A 5,980-nucleotide genomic window follows, 5' to 3' on the forward strand; every position below is an offset into this window, starting at 1 on the left:
CCCCATCAAAACTAGCTCGGTTACATGATAGATCTCATCCAACCCATCACCATCCAGCAAGCCTATGATGAGATTACTCACGAACGGTGAAGAGCATCAAGGAATTGGCGATGAAGGAAGGTTGGTGATGACGACGGCAACGATCTCCCCTCTCTGGAGCCGAGAACAGACCCCCGATCTGCCCTGCAGAGGAAGAACGGGTGGTGGTGGCGCCTCCGATTCGTAAAACGCGATGAACTCTTCTCCTTGATTTTTTTTCAGGCGAAAGGGACTAAATAGAGTTGGAGTTGGAGGCGACGGATCCCCGAGGGCCTCACAAGCCTGCCAGGCGCGGCCAGGGGGGCCGCAACTCTTGGGCTTGTGGGCTCCTCGCTCCACGTCTCCGCTTGATTCTTGCGCCAGTATTTTTTATATATTCCACAAAAAATCCTCGTAAATTTCTAGGTCATTTTGAGAACTTTTTCTGCACAAAAACAATACCATGGCAATTCTGCTGAAAACAGCGTTAGTCCGGGTTGGCTCCATTCAAATCATGCAAATTAGAGTCCAAAACAAGGGCAAAAGAGTTTGGAAAAGTAGATATGATGGAGACGTATCAGTGAACTACTCACGCATCATCGGAGAGGCAATGGTGTTCATGAAGAAGCCCTCCATGTCCGAATTGCCCCTCCGATAGGGACCAGAACGGTCCCCAAATGGGATCTTGCGGAGACAGAAACTTGCGGCGGCGGAAAAGTATTTTCGTGGCTCTCTCCCGTGGTTTCAGATTTTTTGGGAATCTATAGGCGGAAGAGGTAGGGCAAAGGAGCCACAGGGGGCCCACAAGCCTGCAAGGCACGGCCCCCCAGGCCGTGGATAGGGGGCTTGTGGCCTCCCCCAGGACCCTTTGCCTTGGTTCTCAAGCTCCCTGCGTATCTTCTGTTCCGAAAAAAATCTTTCCGGAGGTTTTATTCCGTTTGGACTCCGTTTGATATTCACCTCTGAAAAAGGTCAAAAACACGGAAAAAACAGGAACTGGCACTTGGCACTGAGTTAATAGGTTACTCCCAAAAAAGATATATAATGCATACGAAACATCCAAAGTTGACAAGATAATAGCATGGAACCATCAAAAATTATAGATACGTTGGAGACGTATCAAGCATCCCCAAGCTTAACTCATTCTCGTCCTCGAGTAGGGAAGTGATAAAAACTGAATTCTTGATGTGAATGCTACCTAACATATTTCTCCTTTGTAACTTCTTTTCATGTGACATGAATGTTCAGACCCGTAAGATTCAAAACAATAGTTTGCTATTGACATGAAAACAATAATACTTCAAGCAAATAAGCAAGGTAATCATGAACTTTTGAAATAACAAGGCCAAAGAAAGTTATCACTACAAAATCATATAGTGTGGCTATGCTCCATCATCCCCACACAACGAATTTAAATCATGCGCAACCCCAGTATTGGCCAAGTAATTTTTTCGCACTCTTACTTTCTCAAACCTTTTTCAACTCTCACGCAATGTATGAGTGTGAGCCATGTATATAGCACTATAGGTGGAATAGAGTGTGGTGGAGGTTGTGAGGCAAAAAGGAGGAGATGGTCACATTGACTCGGCGTATCAATGGGCTATGGAGATGCCCCTCGATAGATATCAATGTGAATGAGTAGGGATTACCATGCAACGGATGCACTTAGAGCTATAAGTGTGTGAAAGCTCAAAAGGAGAACTAGTGGGTGTGCATCCAACTTGCTTGCTCACAAAGACCTAGGGCAATTTTGAGGAAGCCCATCATTGGAATATACAAGCCAAGTTATATAATGAAGATTCCTAATAGTATATGGTGGTGACAAAACAAGAGACTCTCAATCATGAAGAACATGGTGCTATTTTGAGGCACAAGTGTGGAAAAAAGATAGTAACATTGTCCCTTCTCTCTTTTTCTCTTTTTTTAATTGGGCTCTTTGGCCTCTTTTCATTTTTTATTTTTTTGGTGGGCATCTTTGGCCTCTTTTTTTATTTCTCACATGGGACAATGCTCTAATAATGATGATCATCACACTTTTATTTACTCACAACTCAATACGTAGAGCAATGATGACTCTATAGGAAATGCCTCCGGCAGTGTACCGGGATGTGCAACGATCTAGCTTAGCGTATGACGTTGAAACATCTCGCTAGCTATCTTACGATCATGCAATGGCAATATGAAAATGACGGCACAAGTCAAGAGACGGAACGGTGGGAGTTGCATGGCAATATAAATTGGAATGGCTATGAAAAGGCCATGATAGGTAGGTATGGTGGCTGTTTTGAGGAAGGTATATGGTGGTTTTGTGCACCGGCGAAAGTTGCGCGGCACTAGAGAGGCTAGCAACGGTGGAAGGTGAAAGTGCATCTATACCATGTGTTGGGTAACGTAGCATAAATTCAAAAAAATTCCTACGCATATTCAGATCTTCCTATGGAGAGACCAGCAACGAGAGAGGGGTGAGTGCAACTTCAAACCTTTGAAGATCGCAACGCGGAAGCGTTACTAGAACGTGGTTGATGGAGTCGTACTCGCAGCGATTTAGATCGTGGTGTGATTCCGATCTAGTGCCGAACTACGGCACCTCCGCATTCAACAGACGTGCAGCCCAGTGACGTCACCCGCACCTTGATCCAGCAAGGAGGAGGGAGAGGTTGGGGAAGATCTCCACCAGCACGACGGAGTGGTGCCGATGGAGAGACGAGGTCTCCCGGCAGGGCTTCGCCAAGCACCGGCAGAGAGGAGGAGAAAGAGGAGCAGGGCTGCGCCGAGGGAGAGGGAAAACTGTGTCTCCAAAAGCCCAAAAGTGCCCACTATATATAGGAGGAGCGGAGGGGTGGCGCACCCCTAGGTGGGCCTTAGGCCCACCAGCGCCTAGGGTTTCCCCCCTCTCCACCTCCTGCGCATTGGGCTGAGTGTGGGGGCGCACCAAACCAACTAGGGGCTGGTTCCCTCCCGCACTTGGCCCATCTAGCCTCCCGGGGTCATTGCCCCCTTCCGGTGGACCCCCGGGGTCACCTCCATTGGTCCCGGTGGTCCCGGTACGTTACCGGTGACGCCCGAAACACTTCCGGTGTCGGAAACCATCCGTCCTATATATCAATCTTTACCCCGGGACCATTCCGGAGCTCCTCGTGATATCCGGGATCTCATTCGGGACTCCGAACAACTTTCGATAACCTCGTACAACAATTCCCTATATCCCTAGCGTCATCGAACCTTAAGTGTGTAGACCCTATGGGTTCGGGAGACACGCAGACATGACCGAGACACCTCTCCGGCCAATAACCATCAGCGGGGTCTGGATACCCATGGTGGCTCCCACTTGCTCCACGATGATCTCATCGGATGAACCACGATGTCAAGGATTTAATCAATCCCCTTTGTCTGTCGGTATAGAACTTGCCTGAGATTCGATCGTAGGTATACCTATACCTTGTTCAATCTCGTTACCGGTAAGTCTCTTTACTCGCTCCGTAGCACGTCATCATGTGACTAACTCCTTAGTCACATTGAGCTCATGATGATGTTCTACTGAGTGGGCCTAGAGATACCTCTCCGTCACGCAGAGTGACAAATCCCGATCTCGATTCGTACCAACCCAACAGACACTTTCAGAGGTACCCGTAGTGCACCTTTATAGTCATCCAGTTACGTTGTGACGTTTGATACACCCAAAGCACTCCTACGGTATCCGGGAGTTGCACAATCTCATGGTCGAAGGAAAAGACACTTGACATTAGAAAAGCTTTAGCATACGAACAATACGATCTAGTGCTACGCTTAGGATTGGGTCTTGTCCATCACATCATTCTCCGAATTATGTGATCCCGTTATCAATGACATCTAATGCCCATGACCAAGAAACCATGATCATCTATTGACTAACGAGCTAGCCAACTAGAGGCTTGCTAGGGACACATTGTGATCTATTTATTCACACATGTATTACTGTTTCCTGTTAATACAATTATAGCATGAACAATAGACGATTATCATGAACAAGGAAATATGATAATAACCATTTTATTATTGCCTCTAGGGCATATTTCCAACAGTCTCCCACTTGCACTAGAGTCAATAATCTAGTTACATTGTGATGTATCGAACACCCATAGCATTATGGTGTTGATCTTGTTTTGCTCGTGCAAGAGGTTTAGTCAACGGGTCTGCGACATTCAGATCCGTGTGTACTTTACAAATCTCTATTACTCCACTCTGGACATGGTCCTGGATGGAGTTGTAGCGGCGTTTGATGTGCTTCGTCTTCCGGTGAAACCTGGGCTCCTTGGCTATGGCAATGGCCCCAGTGTTATCACAGAAGAGTGTCATTGGACCCGACGCGCTTGGAACCACTCCAAGGTCGGTGATGAGCTCCTTCATCCAAATTCCTTCATGAACCGCTTCTGAAGCAGCTATGTACTCCGCTTCACATGTAGATGCTGCTACGACTTCTTGCTTGCTGCTGCACCAGCTCACTGCCCCACCATTCAAAACATATACGTATCTGGTATGTGACTTAGAGTCATCCGGATCTGTGTCGAAGCTAGCGTCGACGTAATCCTTTACGACGAGCTCTTCGTCACCTCCATGAACAATAAACATTTCCTTAGTCCTTTTCAGGTACTTAAGGATATTCTTGACCGCTATCCGGTGTTCCATACCGGAATCACTTTTGTACCTCCCTACCAAACTTATGGTAAGGTTTATATCAGGTCTGGTACACAACATGGCATACATTAGAGAGCCCACGGCTGAAGCGTAGGGGACATAACTCATCTTCTCTCTATCTGCTGCCGTGGTCGGCGACTGAGTCTTACTCAATCTCATACCTTGCAAAACTGGCAAGAACCCTTCCTTTGAGTTTTCCATATTGAACTTCTTCAATATCTTGTCAAGCTATGTACTTTGTGAAAGACCTATGAAGCGTCTCGATCTATCTCTATAGATCTTGATGCCTAATATGTATGCAGCTTCTCCAAGGTTCTTCATTGAAAAACTCTTGTTCAAATAGGCCTTTATGCTCTCCAACATCTCTATATTATTCCCCATCAATAATATGTCATCCACATATAGTATGAGGAAAGCTACAGAGCTCCCACTCACTTTCTTGTACAGACAGGCTTCTCCGTAAACCTGTGTGAACCCAAACACTTTAATCACCTCATTAAAGCAAATGTTCCAACTCCGAGATGCTTGAACCAGCCCATAGATGGAGCGCTGGAGCTTGCACACTTTGTTAGCACCCTTAGGGTCGACAAAACCTTCTGGTTGCATCATATACAACTCTTCCTTAAGATTCCCGTTAAGGAACACTGTTTTGACGTCCATTTGCCAAATTTCATAATCATAAAAGGCGGCAATTGCTAACATGATTCGGACTGATTCCAGCTTCGCTACGGGAGAGAAAGTCTCTTCATAGTCAATTCCTTGAATTTGTCGAAAACCCTTTGCGACAAGTCGAGCTTTATAAACGGTCACATTACGGTTTGCATCAGTCTTCTTCTTGAAGATCCATTTATTTTCTATGGCTCGCCGGTCATCAGGCAAGTCCACCAAAGTCCATACTTTGTTCTCATACATGGATCCTATCTCGGATTTCATAGCTTCAAGCCATTTGTTGGAATCTGGGCCCGCCATCGCTTCTTCATAGTTTGAAGGTTCACCATTGTCTAACAACATGATTTCCATTACAGGGTTGCCGTACCACTCTGGTGCGGAGCGTACCCTTGTGGACCTTTAAGGCTCAGTAGTAACTTGATCCGAAGCTTCATGATCATTATCATTAACTTCCTCTTCAGTTGATGTAGGCGCCACAGGAAGAACTTCCCGCGCTGCGCTACTATCCTGCTCGAGAGGGGGTGTAATTACCTCATCAAGTTCTACCTTCCTCTCACTCACTTATTTCGAGAGAAACTCTTTCTCTAGAAAGGATCCGTTCTTGGCAACAAAGGTTTTA

The sequence above is a fragment of the Hordeum vulgare genome, chromosome 7H (assembly GCF_904849725.1).
Source record: "Hordeum vulgare subsp. vulgare chromosome 7H, MorexV3_pseudomolecules_assembly, whole genome shotgun sequence".
Classification (NCBI taxonomy): domain Eukaryota; kingdom Viridiplantae; phylum Streptophyta; class Magnoliopsida; order Poales; family Poaceae; genus Hordeum; species Hordeum vulgare.